The sequence below is a fragment of the Lemur catta genome, chromosome 8 (genome assembly GCF_020740605.2).
Source record: "Lemur catta isolate mLemCat1 chromosome 8, mLemCat1.pri, whole genome shotgun sequence".
Lineage (NCBI taxonomy): Eukaryota > Metazoa > Chordata > Mammalia > Primates > Lemuridae > Lemur > Lemur catta.
In genome coordinates this window covers 25606868-25624216 of record NC_059135.1, presented here as the reverse complement: position 1 = coordinate 25624216, position 17349 = coordinate 25606868, and the positions used below count along the sequence as shown (strand labels likewise).

Sequence of the window (17349 nt, the reverse complement as noted above, 5' to 3'; positions counted from 1 at the left end):
GGAACAGAAAAGGACAATAGACACCTAAGGAACTTTCAATAAACTGTGGACTATAGTTAATAATGTATCAATATTGGTTCATTAACTATAACCAATGTACCATACTAATGTAAGATGTTAATAATAGGAGAAACTGTGTATGCGGTCGGGGATCAGGAGTGGGAAAGGAAAATAGGAACTCTCTGTACTATGTGCTCACTTTTTCTGTAAGTCTAAATAAAGTCTATATTTAAAAGAAATGTGCCAAAGACCATTACATATATTAACTCATATTACATATTAATTCTCATAAAGGCTGAAATAGGTAAGGGGATAAGCCCTATTTTACAGATACAAAAAATTACATTAAGTTCTGTTTCCCCAAGTCCTTGATATTTACACTATATGTTTCCTCTGGATTAAAATTTATTTGATTCAATTATTTAAAAATGTGTATTGATTACTATGTGACAGTGAGGGACTCAGTTGAGGTTATTCTGCGAGCAGAGTCCAAATTGATAGGGTGGAGGGGCTCTGCACCAGCCCACTGAAATTTAAAGGACACAAGCAAACATTTTCAAGAATGTACAATTCTAAAATGTGTTACATTTACAGGTCGACAGCACACATACTCCTCCAACAGCTAGAAACAACTGAGCTTGCCATCTAATTATTGAGAATAATTACTTAAATATAAAGTCACCAGATGGCACGTATTGTTAAGAACACATAAATCAGACATCATAAGTTACAAAGCTAATTCAAGAATGGGTTTGTGTCTTGTCTTTAGTTAAGGCTCTATCTCTGGATACAGTCCCTGCTCTATGCTAACAGAACACCTCACATCAGAAAAATCTCTAGGTTATTGCATTCCTTTCTAAAGATATTCACTGTGAACTTCCTTAACTACTATTTTGTCTAGCAGAGTCTTAGGTTTTTCATTACTGGCTACTTTGTTGAACAAAACAAAGATTTGGCACCTTGGCTAGTGAAACTGAAACTCTTGGCCAGTGGAATACCATGAAATGTAATGAATGCTCACTATGATAATGTAGTACATCCAGACAGAAATAAGCTTTGTTAGAGCCAGGTGAGGTGGTGTGTACCTGTAGTTCCAGCTACTCGGGAGGCTGAAGCAGGAGGATCACTTGAGCCCAGAAGTTCAAGACCAGCATGGACAACATAGCAAGACTCTGTCTAAAAAAATAAGTAAAAAAGAAAAAAGAAAGAAGCTTTGTTGAAAAAATAGTCTGCAAGGTATATTAGCTATGAGGCTTGACTTCCATACTGTGAACTGTAATCAATAGGTAGTACCCAATCCAACTATCCACCTGAAACAGTACCCAAGTGCAATGGACTGAATGTTTGTGTCCCCCCCAAATTCCTATGTTGAAATCCTAACCCCCAATGTGATGGTACAAGGTGGGGCCTTTGGGAGGTTAGGTCTTTAAGGGTGGAGTTCTCATGAATGGTATTAGCACCCTTCAAAGAGACCCCAGAGAGGTTTCTAGATCACTCTCCACTATGTAAGGATACAACAAGACAAGAAGATGTCCATCTGCAAACTAGATCTGCAGGTGCCTTGATCTTGGACTTCCCAGCATCCAGAACTGTGAGAAATAAATGTTTGTTGCTTAAGTGCCCAGTCTTTGGTATTTTATTATTAAAATGGGTTTAATATCCAATCTTAACTGAATAAAACACCAAGGGAGTACTTTGCATCCACGATTTCATTCACCTGCCTCACTCTACTTATCCCCATAAGTTCAGCTGAACATCAACGCCTTCACAGTCTTTCTTAATCTGCTCTGTGTGGGCCATTTGTCTACACTTCCATGGCAGCTTGTGCTGACCTCAGTCATAGGATTTACCACAATTCAATACAATGTAGCAAGTACTGAAGGAATGCCTATGTCACACTGTTCTAGGCACTTAGGAATGACCAGTGAACAAATCAAAGAAGCCTATCCTTCTGACGAAAGACAGATACCAAACAATAAACTATAATACATAAGTAAATTTTATAGTATGTTACACCAATGAATGCTATGGAAAAAGAAAATATGGAGTGGGTTAAGGGGGATGGAGTGGACTGGGGCATGGATGAGGTTCAGGTTGCAGTATTAAATAGGATGGCCAAAGTGGGCTTCAGGGAGAACATGAGATTTCAGCAAAATCTTGAAGGAGGTGAGGGAGTTAACTCTGTAAATCCTGGAGGATTCCAAGCAGAGGAAAGAACTAAAGGAAAGACCCTCCAGCAGAAGCATGCCTGGAGAGACTGGAAACAGCCAAGAGGCCAGTGAGTTTGCAGCAAAGTGCACCAGAAGCAAGTAAGAGGGGGAGAGAGGTGAAGCAGGGATCATAGATCTTGTAGGCCTGTAGGTATTACGAAGGCTTTGGCTTTTACTGAGCAATACGAGGAGCTGGGTTTTGAGTAGGGGAGAGCCATGATCCGACTTAGTTATGTAAGATTTGCTCTGGCCACTATGTTCAGAATAGAATTGTAGTGGGGCCAAGACAGAAGCCGAAAAACCTGTTAAGAGGCAATTATAGGTGAGAGATGACGATGGCTCAGGCAAGAATAGCAACAGTAGAGGAGGGCAGACTCTGGATTTAGAACCTTGGTGGACTGGATGTGGGGTGTAAGAGACAGAAAGGAACCAAGGATAACTCCAGGGATTCTGATCTAAGCGACTACTACAATGGAGTTTTCATGAACTAAGGGGTAAAATCATAAAGAAACAGGTTGAGATGTGAAGAGCAGGGATTCAGGACAGAATATGAATCTGGCTGTTGTCTGAAACCCTTCCATTGGCACTCTCTAAGGGTAAGATGGAGCACACACAAGGAGAGTGGGAATAGTGGTTTGGAAGAAAATCTGGGATTCAGCAGAGGGGCACATTTTAGAAATGCTGCATTCCTCATTTTCAATATTCTTGATATCACAGACAACATTGTGAGAAAAAAACACAGAAATCAGCCAGGTCTGGTGGCACATGCCTGTAATCCCAGCACTTTCAGAGGCCCAGGCAGGAGGATCTCTTGAGGCCAAGAGTTCGAGACCAGCGTGGGCAAAATAGTGACACTCTGTCTCTAAAAAAAAAAAAAAAAATTAGCCAGGGATGGCAGCATGCATCCGTAGTCCCAGCTTTTTGGGAGGCTGAGGCAGGAGCATAGCTTGAGCCCAGAAGTTTGAGACTGCAGTGAGCTATGATGATGCCACTGCATTCCAGCCTGGGCAACAGAGAAAGAGAGAGAAAAATCCTGTCTTTAAAATAATAATAATAATAATTAAAGAAAAAATAAACCAATGTCTCTGAGTCAAAAAATCATTTTAAAGAATTAGACTCTGACCATAAAAAGTCCTAGAAATACTTGAAATTATTTGTTTATATTTGCCTTTTTATATGTGGCACAAGAATGAAACATGATTTTTAAAATATGTCTAAATAAGTCTAAAATTTTTTCAATAAGCATAAAATAATTTGGGTGATAGAAATCAATATCATAGTTTAATTAGCAATTAATTTTCCTTAGTAGTGAAAAAAATAACATTTTAATTGGACTCGATGAAATAGGATAGTATTAAATAATATTCAATACTTACGAACCCCTTACAATGTGCCAGGGACAGTGCTAAGCGATATATGTTGATCTTTTCATTTCACCCTCACAACAATCCTATGAAGTACTTACCATTATTTCCCCTTTTTTAGAGAAAGCTCAAAACAGTGAAGAAAACTTATGTCTTCCATACGTCCCATACAATTTTCATATGTTGCAACTTTTTTCTTGGAAAAAAAGTCAGCAGCCTCTTATTTAGTAATTCCTCCCCTTTAAGAATTTTAAGAACAAAATCTTTGGCATGGGCCTTCCATGCCTGCTCCATATGCTACCCCAAGTGTGGTTGGTATCTCTGCTCCAGGTAGGCCTCTAATTCTAGTCTCCTGTGTTCCATGTTTTGGATGCTGAGTTTGGTTCCCTCTGGTAAAGTCAATAAACAGGCATAGAAGGAGGTACTGGGGCTAAATGGATAAGTAAAACTTTGTTCTTGGCCTTGAGACACTTACAGTCTAATGGGTTAGACAAATCTATGAGTCAGTAATATAATTTCTAACACATGGCAGGTGCCCTGCCTCTGTGTGCTCAGCAAGCTCTGACAAGAAAAACCCTGAGGGAAAGAAGGAGGGAGTGTTTTGAAACTCCTTTGGCTACATCATATATTTTATGGATAATTCCAGTAAGCATTCCTTGGCTATAGCAAGCCGCTTAAGGAGTGTTTCAGTTATAATCCTTTCACATCTTATATCACATAGGCCACAAGAGTATTTGTTTAATCTTGGACTAAAGATAATAGACTAGGTTATATAATAGTTCTGAAAATGATTCAGTTCCAGCTTCCTGGAAGAAGTGCAAGAAACTCTGACACACAATTACAAAAGCATTCTATTGGTTCAGCTCAAAACCACAATTACAAAAACTATTTAGCACCATGCGATAGAATAGATATTAGTAACATTTACCGAGTATGACACAGTAACATATTAGGTAATAACATTTGCAGATTCAGTCCATGAATCTGCACAGGGCAATTGTACTGAGGGAACAGAGGGACAAAAAGGATGTAGTCCATCCTGGAAGAAGATCACAGTCTAGTTAGGGAGACAGAACTTTGATTAAGAAACTATATTGTCAATTATCTGGCCAACTAAAATATATATAGAAAAAATTAGCCGGGCATGGTGGCGCATGCCTGTAGCCCCAGCTACTCGGGAGGCTGAGGAAGTAGGATCGCTTAAGCCCAGGAGTTTGAGGTTGCTGTGAGCTAGGCTGATGCCATGGCACTCACTCTAGCCAGGGCTACAAAGTGACACTCTGTCTCAAAAAAAAAAAAAAAAGAAACTATATTGTCAAGAGCCATGGCTGCAAGCACACCAACTTCTAGCAAATTCAATTCAATTTCACTGTTTATAATCCTCATTCATAGTTTGAGAATACATGTACTAATCAGCCTCTTATCTTAAAAGGATCTAGAACCATAAATGTATCTGCTCCAATCCATGGATTAGATGGAATAAAGATTTTTTTTTCTGATCTACAAACGCAAAACCCTAATGATATACAATCCACTTGTGCAGGGAAGGCATACACATGTGTGTCTTCCTCTAAGTTCTGTTGGCAAGAAGGTATTCCTAGAAGAAATGAAACTGTAGTTAATGCAATATAAACAAACATTACACTGAATCACTGTCATTTTTGACAAGTCCTTTTTAAAAAAAAAAAGTACGTCAAAGAGTAAACTATAAGAATTTAGCAATAGGATGAGATTTCTTGCTAATAAAGGTCTACACAGAAAAAGTACACTAGCAAGCATAGTTAATGCAATATAAACAAACATATACACTGAATCACTGTCATTTTTGACAAGTCCTCTTTAAAAAAAAAAAGTATGTCAAAGAGTAAACTATAAGAATTTAGCAATAGGATGAGATTTCTTGCTAATAAAGGTCTACACAGAAAAAGTACACTAGCAAGCACGACATTGAATTTTTTAAGGATTCTCATTCTCATTTGCTGCCTAGGGATGTGTACAGATGAAAAGATTTCTTTTTAGTTCTGGAGATATATTGTACAGCATGGTGACAATAGTTAAGAATAATGAATGTATTGTATAATTGAAAATTGCTAAGAGTAGATCTTAAATGTTCTCACCACAAAAATATAAGTGTGTGAGGTGATGAATACATTAATTAGGTTGATTTAATCATTTCACAATGTATACATATATCAAAACAATACATTGTATGCTGTAAATATGTACAATTTTTATTTGTCAATTATACCTTAATGAAGTTGGGGAAAAATTCTGCAAAGAGATATAATGCTTTATAGCCTTACTGTCAAAGGAAATAAATTTACTCTAAAGTTTAAAAAAAGGAAACAACAAAGATTTCTTCTCTCCTTTCCCATCATATGTACACATTCAGACAAGAAATCTGTCTCTAAATCTTTGCAGAAGGGAAAAGGCCAGGGAGGGAATAAAAGTCTTGGTGGAAGAAGCTTTTGAAAATAGGGCCCTTCTCCCACTCCATCTTTGGATGTTAATGATGGAAATGTGTCATGTGTGAAAAAGATAGAAAACTTGGGAACCACTCATTAAGTATCTGAACACACAAGTCAGATTCTTTGATAAGGTTAGTTTTAGGAAAGACAGTAACTGCTACCTTATGAGCTAACCATGCTGTGATAGCCTTTTACTATGCAGAGATGGGATGATGCTACTTAGGCGTGGTTTGAACCCATACCTGAGTTTAGGTAGTAACAATTCCTGTTAGGGCATATGTCTGCTGTGTTCCAGCATTACCAAGGAAGAGTTTTATCAAGATGCATGTGAATGTTAGCTTTAAGATTGGCAGAATTACTGACCACTTTATTATCTTTACTCATATACTGAAAGAAATGTCACTATTCATAACAAGAACTGTTCCCTTGTACTTCTGAAATACATCCTATGATAAATTGTATTTTACTTTATCCCAATCAAGCACCAGTTTTTAAGCCCCAAAAGACATTAAGCATGGACGTTTTCTCTGCTTTCTTTTAGTAAGCAATTGGATAGCATGGCATACAGCCAGAAGGGACAGAAGCAAGACCTAATGAACCAGTTAAAAGGGCAAGAGAATTCTTACCTTTTTGCATTACTAGTACTAATGCCTTAGATATTTGACTATTAACACTAGTATAAAAGTAGTACAGTAAAAAATACAGAATTTGGACAGGACTATAAAAAAATAAGTATATTATCTTTGCAAAGTTAAGTGTCTCCACCTTCTCAGGGTTACTAATGCTGTTTTCCTATGGCTTCTGGAAAATACCACTGTTAGCTTTGGGTTCTTTCCAAGTGCTTTATTGAGGGGGCAATATGGAGGAAGAGGGGAGTGTTGTAAACCACTTAATTATGGAAAGACCAGGTGTGCTGACCTCAATACACTTCTGTTTCAACATAAATTCTCATGAGTGTAATTGCAGAGGAGGAAGGATGGTCAGAAAATGTAGTGTTGGTCATTTGCTGATTGTTCTAGCACAATAATTCTCAAATATTTTTATCCTATAGAGTTGCCTTTATACCCTAAACTAGTGCTTCTAAAACTATTAGTAATAAAGGACCAAAATTTTTAAATGTCCAATTTATTACAGACCAATGTTTTTGTAAAATACAGTAAAAATACTACTACAAAAGTAAAATTCTAAAGAGCAAAGAATACAAAGAATAAGCCAAATGAGTTTGTATTATTGATTTCAACAGACATAAAATATTCCATCAAATTATTATTCAAATTTATATATGCTTACTCTCAATGTCTGTATTTACCTTGTTGCACACCTCTTTGGATGTTACTGATGGAAGTGTGTTGTGTGTTAAAAAAATAAAAAACAAACTATTACCAACTAGAGTTTGACAATTATTCACACATATATACACAAACACTGGAAACATACACATCACAGACACACACACACACACACAAATACATCAAATAAAGTAGAGCTAAATTTCTATCCATTTAAAAAATAGGTAGAATTTATATCAAATGACTACATCACATAGTTTTAAAAACTCACTTGATACAGAGAAAGCTCATGAGAAAACAGTAATCTCCTACCCCCAGCTCCCCCAATCTTCTAGTGCCCACCCAGAGAGAGGCAGCCATCCAGCAACCCAACCTGTCAGAAAAGCAATAGATGCCATTCCCTCCCCCCAACCCCTCAGCCTGACAGGCAAAAACCTAATTCTCTGAACATAACAGAATACCAGATTTGGAATAATTTTCTCTCAGAATTAGAAAGCATTGATACATTGTTTTCTAGTTTCCAATGATGTTGAGAAGTCCAGTGCTGTTCTCATTCCTACCTTTGTATGGGACCCTTAATTCCTGCCTACAGGGTTTTAAGTTCTTTTTTTTTTTTAATAACCGTATTCTAAAATTTCATGGTCATGTGCTTTGACATGGGTCTCTTTCAAGAGATTTGAATATTTTTTTCAATCTTAATGCCCATGTGTTTCAAATCCAGGAAAATACCTCCTATAATTCTTCCTCTTAAGATCATCTTTTAGTCCTTTTTTTTTAAGAATTTAGTTTTATTAGGCCAGGCATGGTGGCATGCACCTGTCATCCTAGCTACTTGGGAGGCTGAGACCTGAGGATCGCTTGAGCCCAAGAGTTTGAGGTTGCAGTGACCTATGATGACGCCACTGCACTCTAGCCTAGGCAACAGAGGGAAACACTGTCTTAAAAAAAATCAGTTTTATCAAAGTTATACATGTTTATAGCTTGAAGAATTAATAGCCCTTTCACTAAATATTTACCCTTCCCCAGAGACAATCACTGTGAGTTCTTTTAGTTGATTCTTTGGAATTGACTACCATATCTCTAAACAGTATGTTTTAACTATGGCAACTTGGTATTTCTGCTGTAGGCATTATTTGTTGACTTTTCATCATGGAAATGAGGGTCTATTTTCCTCCCTCTCTTCATGCCTACCACATGTATGTACCTTTCACTGTATATCATTATTTTGGTTAGATAAATAATCAGTATTCACATTATTAGGACCTTGTATTTTAGTCAGATTTAAGCCATGTAATAAACTATGATTACTTTTTCTCTCCTACCCAACTTTTTATTTTCCCTGGAGTTAATAAATGTATTGCTCTTTTCATTTACTTAGCTTTCTAAGTGCATATCACTAATTCAAAACCTTCCACCACTTGTTCAAATCTCATCTCAATACAATCATACACATCCAATTTTCTGTTTGGTTGGTTAGTTGGTTGGGCAATTTGTTGATTTCTCTCTTTCATGTTGAATGATTTCCTTCATGTATGGTAATCCCTGGTTGTCCAGTCATATTAAATAATAAGGCACTAAAAAGATAGAGGAAAGCTCTGTGTGCATGAACAGAACTTGACAACTGAAGGTAACTGGACAATGAGCAGATGTCTTGATTGGAGTACTCCCATGTGGAGGTCCTTCCTCTGCATTTCTCAAGATAAGAGGATAGAATATATTTTAGTTAGCGTTTTTTTAGCTGTATCTGTATCTTTTAAATATTTAGCCAAATGTTCTGTAGGCCTCCCTGTGTACTCTTTTCCTGACCTCTGCAAAAGAAATAAAGAGGTATAGGCTCCAATTCCTTCTACAGGCACTTAGGTATCAACTTTCTACTCCGCCAAGTCAGTCACCTTTCCTCCATCCACTTCCCATCTTCCAAACGTGTTGAATTCTCTTAACTGCTATTATCTCCTTTCCTGCTCTTTTTGTCCTTGGAGTGTTGTATTCATTTCTTCTTTCCCCTGTAACAAATTACCACAAACTTAATGGCTTAAAACAACACAAATTTATTGCTTATACTTCTGGAGGGCTGAAGTCCAAAATCAGTCTCAGCAAGCTAAAATCAAGGCGTCAGTAGGGCTGTATTTCTTCTGGAAACTCTAGGGGAAAATCTGTTTCTTTGACTTTTCTAGCCCCTAAAGGCTGTCTGCATTCCTGGGCTCAGGGCCTCAGGCTCCATCTTCAAAGCCAGCAGTGGAGCAAATGCAATCCCCTCCATCCCACTCACTCTCCTGCCTCCTTCTTTCCTTACAAGGATCTTTGTGATTACACGGGGGCCACCCAAATAATCCAGCATAATCTCTCCATCCCAAACTCCTTAACTTCTGCAATCACATCTGCAAAGTCCCTTTTGCCATATTTAACATATTCATGGCCATCTTAGAGAGCAGGGGGAATTGTTCTAACAAATGGTTTATATTAATACTTTTCTTATTCCATTACTATGGGTTATCTGGAAAGAGCAGAGCAAAAAGCATGAGTTCAATCACCTTGTTTGATCAGGATCCCAAATAGTATGTGCTCCAATCTCTGGGATTCTTCTCACATCTATTTCTGATATAGATATAATAATAGAATTGAAATAATATTAGAAATAACCAAATCACAATAAAGCCCTCAATCCAGATAGGAAATTAGAACAGGCCCCAAAAATGTTTTCATAAACCCTGTCACTGTTTGGGAAGAAGTAGGCACAGTAGAAATGGGAAGGAAATGAATAAAAGTAGAAAATAGAAAAAAGGGGAGGAGGAAAAGTTTTTTTAATAGAGGGGCATATCACAAGATTATGAATATGGATGTCACTTAGTAGTATGAGTGCTACCCATGGACCAGTAGATAAGGATCAGAGATAGCAACAGGAAGGCAACATCATATTTGAAAAAAAAGAAAGCTAAACTTAGAATTGGAAGTTCTAAATTCAGACCCCAATTCTCAAACATACAGTTTGATCTTCTGCAAGTCAATTAGGTACCTTGGTTATAGAGCTGAAGAATTTAAAGCCCAGAGAAGGTATCTCAATTTAAATTAGCACATATATGTGAAAGACCCCAGTGAGACATCTATCATACAGTAGCTGAATATCAGTTGAATCTGAACCAGAAAGAGGCACTAACTGAAAACTAGCATTATGGTATCAGCAACGATATCACGATATGAAAACCCAACAGCTAGAAGGCAGACTAAAAGAAAATCATCTTTTCCATTTTCTAAAAAAAAATGGACTAGCCTGGTCACAAGAAACTTTACCTTAATGCGTGGATATGATTACAGATATTCTATAGAAACATCACTTTTACTCATTCAAAGTTTTTTTTATCAAATTCCTTTAATGTGTCAAACACCAAACACTAATGCTAGGCATTAAAGATATAGAAATGAATAAGGCAGAGGCAATCTCTGCCATCACAGAGGTTACCGTCTGGCATGGAAACAGACAAACAAACAATGCCAAGTGTGATAGGTGCTTTGATGGAAATAAGAATACAGAGTTCAGGCACCTAAACCAGACCAGGGTGTTGGTGTTGGTGTTGGAGGAGGGGTGGAGGCAGCTAGATAGAGCTCTCAGAGTTTATGACACACCTTTCAGACCTCAGCTAAAGAGCAGGAGTGAGTGAAGCAAAGATGGAGAGGAGGGGTTTGGCAGTGTTTCAAGGAGCCCACTCCTTTGCCTAGGAAGAGTAACCTTAGCATCTTGGAAACCAGTCAGCCTGAATCTTGTGTCATGCATGAAAATGGCATCAGGGTTGATGCCAGAAGAAAGTGCTTGGGTTACTAAGGTGCTTTCAGAATGACAGAATTACATTGATGGAGTCATAACTATTTTGCTTTTTTTTCCAAAGCAAAATCCCTTCCTCCTTTTCATTCTACAAACAGGCAGTAGAACACAGTGGTTAAGAGTGCAGGCTCTAAAGCCAGACTGTCTGGGTTCACATTCTGACTCTGCCACTTACTGGCTCTAAGACCTCAGACACATTTCTCCTCTGGCTTTAGTTTACGCATCTGAAAAATGTTCCTACTATTCATATTTTCCTCAATGGGTTGTTATGAAGATTTAATTAGGTAACACAACAAAATATGTTTAGAACAATGCCTGGCACAAAGTAAGCACTCAATAAATCTTTTACTTGTTACTGTTCTTGGCTTTAATTGCCAGCCACTGGCTTTTTTGCAATTTCTAAGAGGATAAGAAGCCATTTGACTTTGTTTATATGGGGTTGCTTTCAGCCAGAAGGAAGATGAAGAATGAAGTAGTGCTAGTACCTTACCATTTGGTCCTCAGAATAGTAATTAGAAGCTCCCAGAATCTTGCTGTTCAGTCCTTCAGTTCTGACCCTGGGATGTGGGAAGACCAGAAAGCTTCAAAGAGGTCTTCATCTCTTTCAGGTTATATGAAACTGAGACAGAAAGGGCAGAGAGTGTAGCCACATAGAAATAAGGCCCCACCATGATGCAGGCTACAATACGAAAGCTCAATATTTATAGATGCATCCAGAGGTGATCACTCTGAGGAAGACCTGTTCATGCTAACCAAACGCCCAGGAGATTAAATTCAAAATTCTGATTGCATTCATCCAAATAGTTGAGTACCAACTGTGTATGAGGCACTCTTCTGGATGTTAAGGATACAGCAGTGAAAAAAAAAAAGAGACAAAAGTCTCTGCCCTGGAAGGGGTAGACAATAACTACAATAAATGAGTTAATATATAACATACTAGAAAGTGATAGGTGCTATGGAGAAAAATTAAGTAGTCAAGGGAAAAATAGAGCAAAAGAGCAGAGAGGTGTTAAGGTGAACAATTTTTATCAGGGCTGTAGGAGAAGGCCTGGCAGAAATGGAAGCATTTAAGCAAAGAACCGGGAAGCGAGGAAGACATGCGCATGACTTGGGGGAGCACCCTGAGCAGAGGGAACAGCAAGTGCAAAGTCCCTTAGGAGAGAGCGTGTCCAGTGCCTGAGGAACAGCAAGGAGGCCGGTGTGGCTGAACAGGGAATGGTAGGGGAGCAGCAGGAAGTGAGACTGGAGAGGTGTGGGATCTTGTGGGACTAACTGTAAGAATCTTGGCTTTTACTCTGAATGAGATCGGGAGCTTCTGGAAAGTTTTGAACAGACTCAAAACTCATGGTATGAACTGCTTTATGTGTTAAAAAGTATCCCTCCGGCTGCTGTGTTGAGAACAGAATGAAGGTTAAGGGTAGCTGATACAAATTCTAGGCAAAGGTGATAGTGGCTTGGACAAAGTTGCTATCAGTGGAGATGAAGTGAGCACAACAGGATTTGATGACAGATTGAATGCGGGATATAAAAGAGTTGCAATTTTAAGTGGTGTGGTCACAGTCTCAGTGAGGTAACATTTCAGCAAAAATTGGAAGGAGGTGAGGGAGTTAACGCTCTAGATATTTGGAAACAGAGCACTTTAAGCACTAGAACAGCCCCAAAGTGCCAAGGCACAAGTGTGGCTGGTGCGAGGCAAGGGAAGTAGGGAAAGTTCTTAAGCTATCGCAGTAATCCTGGCAAGAGATAGAAGTATTGCAGATCAGTTCACTTGCAATGGTGGTAAGTAGTCAGTTTGCGGATATATTTTGAAGATAGTCAATAAAATCTCCTGATGGAATAGATGTGGAGAAAGGAAGGCACTAAGAATTGTGCCAAGATTTTTAACCTTAGCAATTAAGATGGGAAAGGCTGCAGGTGCAGATGCAAGGAGACCAGTCAGTTCCATTTTGGACACATTGAGTTTGAGATGTCTAGTAGACATCTGTAGCACCTCGGATCCTCTTGGCCTTGCTTGCCTAGGGGCCCTTGGGCCACTTATTCTGCCCCTATCGCCACTGGCCAACCGAGGCAGTAACCACCCAGCAGCATTTTGCCTCCTGCTCAGGCTATACATCTTACCAGGGGGTCTGTTTGGTGCACACACAAAACAGAGAGTAGTGGGCTGGAGAGTAGCATTAGTATCCCTTTGAATCTTGACCTCCTCCCCTGATTCACTGCTTTTCCCTACCTTCATTTCCCTGGGATTGTTCTCCCTAGTAATATAATAGCTTTTAGTAATATACAGCTTTTGCCTCAGGTTTTGCTTTCTGGGAGAACACAGGCTAAGACAACATCCAAGTGGAGATGTGAGCAGGTAGCTGTTTAAATGAGTCTAGGGTTTAGGAGAGTGATTTGGGGAGAAGATGTAATTTTGAGACAGACCCAGTATCTGCAGTCAAGAGACTGGATGATAACACTAAAGAGTGAGCAAAAAGAGAAATGTCAGAAGGTAGAGAGGTTGAAGATTTTAGTACCTTTGAGAGCAGAGACAATCTGTTTTGTTCACTGCTATATCCCCAGTTTCTAGAAGAATGCATAGGTGCTCAACAGATATTTTTAGAATAAATGAAGTAAGTCACAATGGCCTTGGGGTCAGGAAGGAAAGCAAATCAAGTGACAAGAGATGACGAAGTGCAAGGATAGGCAGGTTCATGGAACTTGAGTTCATAGGGAGGGTGAAAATTAGGTTCGACAGCAGAAGCAAGAGAGAAAAATAACAGGAAAAGGAAGCTGTGGTTAGAAAAAAGCTCTCAAATACCACTTTCTCCTTGAAGCCTTTTATAATCATCTCATGGGATCTTCCCCCTACTCTGGACCTCTTTCAAGATCGATGTTCTCTCTTCTACTTTCATCTCCCTGATATTGACCATATATTCCAATTGGGAAACTGAGTCAAAATTGAAAGTTGCCTATTGTCCCAGCTACTCAGAAGGCTAAGGCAGGAGGATCATTTGAGCCCAGGAGTTCAAAGCCGCAGTGCACTATGATCCCACCTGTGGATAGCCACTGCACTCCAGCTTCGGCAACACAGCCAGCCAGACCCTGTCTCTAAAAAAAAATATTAACAACAACAACAAAAATGGAAGTGTCTTCAAAGTACCAGAGACAAAAATTGGATGCTGAAAGTTTAACCTTCCCAGTTCATGTCTATGGTTTATGGAGATGCTAGAACAGAAGATATGAAATTGGGAGACTGGATTTGAAATCTGGAGTACACCCAGAATGTTTGATAAAATAATTTGCACTTCAGTGAATGGATGATTGAATGAATGATTGAACAAAGTTAGGTGGGGACAGAGGCTACTAGAGCAGAAGTCCAGGAGGATACATGATTTAATAACTGTTTGAAGCCCACTGGTCTGACAGGAGGGTACAAGTGTACAGGGGAAGCTGGCCTGCAGTTAGAAAGCACCTAGGAAGTTAGCAAAGCAAATAAGATGTGATGAGATAAAGCCTAAATGAAGGTTGGTGTGAATAAAAAGGAAGAGTGAATATTAGGAAATTTTAAAATAAAAAATCACCATATTTGGTGGGTGATATAGGCCATGAGTAGATAATTCTAAAATTTTGATATCATGTTTAGGGTCAGGGTAGGAAGAACAGGAAGATGAACTCAATTCTGAAAATGTTGAGATATCCAAGTAAAATCTAGTAAGTAACAGGCAACATTTTTATTAACATATTACATGCCAAACATTGTTCCAAGTATATTTTACATGTATTATGTCATATAATCACCACAATAACACTATGAGGTAAGTGCTACCATATTCTTTATTTTACAGATGGGAAAACTGAGGTACAGGAGTGAACAATGAGCCCAAAGTCACTAGCTAGCAAGTGGCTGAGCCAGTGCAATGGACTGTTTGTGTGCCCGCCTTGTCCCCTGCAAATTCATATGATGAAATCCTAACTCCCAATGTGTTGGGATCAGGAGATGGAGCCTTTAGGAGATAATTAGATCATGATGGTAGAGCCCTCGTGAATGGGATGAATGCCTTATAAAAAAAAAAACCCAGAGAGCGCTTGCCCTCTTTCCACATTTTGAGACTACAAAGAGAAAACAGCTACCTGCGATCCTGAAGAGGCCCTCACCAGAACCTCACCATGCTGGCAGGCTACTTCAGACTTCCAGCCTCCAGAACTATGAGAAATAAATTTCTGTTGCTTATAAGCCATCTAGTCTATGGTATTATGGCAGCCTAAACTTGCTAAGAGAGCCAAGATTTGAACCCAAAAATGTTAAGAAACTTTGCCTGAGACCACACCAAAATTATTTATTCAATACTTAACAAGCACCACTATATTCTAGACATTGTGCTGTTGCTAGAGACAGGAGGGAAGAGGAAAAGCTGGTAGTGAACAAGATAGATGTGGTCCCTACCGGCACAGACATTATGTGGACACTAAACAAATTACTACAAGAATGATGAAATGAAAAAGAAAATGATAAATTACAGTTAGGTAGAAGGGGGTGAGACAAAAGAATTCTAGGGGGTGGGATGGCATGTGTAAATGCCTTGAGGTGAGAGCCTGCAAAATACTACTATGGCTGGAGTGCAGAGAGCTAGGGGGACAGTTGGAGAGGGGGAGAAAGACAAGCCCCGATAATGGAGCTTAGACAGTATTCAGTAAGCAAAGGGAAGCCACTGAAGGAATTTAAGCAGGTTAGTGATTTGATCAGATTTGTATTTTTAAAAAATTACTCTGGTGGTAGTACGGCAAATGTATTGGGATGAGGCAAGAGCAGTTTTGGAGGACCTGACTGGTAGTTATTGTAAGACTTCAAGCAAAAGGTGAATAGGTAGTCTAGGCTACAATGGGAATGGAAAAATGGCCATGGGAACAAATCCAATTTTTCAGGAAGCAGAGAGGTCAAGGTGATTCTGATGTATTTTGGAGGTATGCTAGGTTTCTGGCTTAAACTGAGTAAGTGGATAAGATACCCTTAACTGAACCAGGGGAAATGGGAGGAGAGTTTTGAAGGGATTATGACATACAGGTTGAGTTTGAAATGCCCAGTCATCCACATGAAAGTGTAGCAACGGCAGTTGAAAATATGAATCTAGAGATCAAGAGCAAAATGTAGGCCTGAGTTATGCATTGGAGAATCTTTGACAGAGGGTATTTGAAGCTACTAGAAGAGGACCAGACACCACATAGAAAAGTATATATGGTGGGACTCCAAAAGAGGGCCAGGATTCAATTCAGCAGGATTCCAATATATAAGAGCTGGATAAAGAAGAAAGAGCTGGTTGTTCAAAAGCAAACAGAGGCAGGGAGGAAAACTATGACATAAGAGCAAAGGGAAGAGTATACTTGGAAGACCGTGTGGTCAACAGTGTCAAATACTGGGATGAGGCCTTACAAAATGAAGACTGAAAACCATCCACTGGATTTACAGACATGAAGCTGTAAGTCCACGAAAATTCAGAGCCACTTAGACTGGAGAGGGAATCCATGTGTCCTTTTGACTGAATCCAAATTGTACAGAACAAATCCTTCTTATAAAGTTTAAATTTGGTCAAGGGGCCAAACTTGGGGGTCTGAAGGGCCACATGTGGCCTTGAGGTTGCAGGTTCCCCATCCCTGCATGGGGTAAGAGACAGCTGGAGTTGTTGGAGAGGCATTTAGGAAGAGAAAACTTTGTAAAGAATTGAGAGACTTAAGTATGTTTAAGTGCTTATAGGAAAGAGCCGGTAGAAAAGGAAACGTTGAAAATAACAGAAGGAAAGGGGGATACTCCTACACCCAAAGTCCTGGAAAAAGCAAGAGGGGATGAGATCTATAGTACCAGGAAGGGCAACTCTTTCTTCATAACAGAATTCAGTAAACAGGAGTCCAGATTTGAACCCTGTCTGTCTGCTTCTTAAAGACATGTCTGCTTTAAGGAACAGAAAGAATTACAAGACTTGAAAGCCCAGGTCTCTGAGAGGGCTACGGAGTTCAATAAAAAGGTGAATGGAGAGTCAGGGGTGTGGCCTCTTGAGAGCCCAGGTTCAGTCGCTTCCAGGCCACGGAAGTCACACAGTTTGGTATGGGTGGGGGTGGGGGTGGGTGGTGAAGAAAAGTGTGCAGTGGGTGCAAACCACTGCTGCAGAAAACAGGCTGAGAAAAGAAAGCGACACAGGATGTTGCTGAAGAAAGGCGCGCAGGTGGGCT

At 39.3% G+C, this 17349-nt stretch overlaps 1 protein-coding gene across 8 annotated transcripts in view; it reads right to left on the bottom strand.

Moving 5' to 3' along the window:
• Positions 1 to 17349, bottom strand: part of KLF7 (Kruppel like factor 7) — a 401896-nt gene that overhangs the window by 383841 nt on the left and 706 nt on the right. The gene's annotated exons all lie outside the window — the stretch shown is intronic.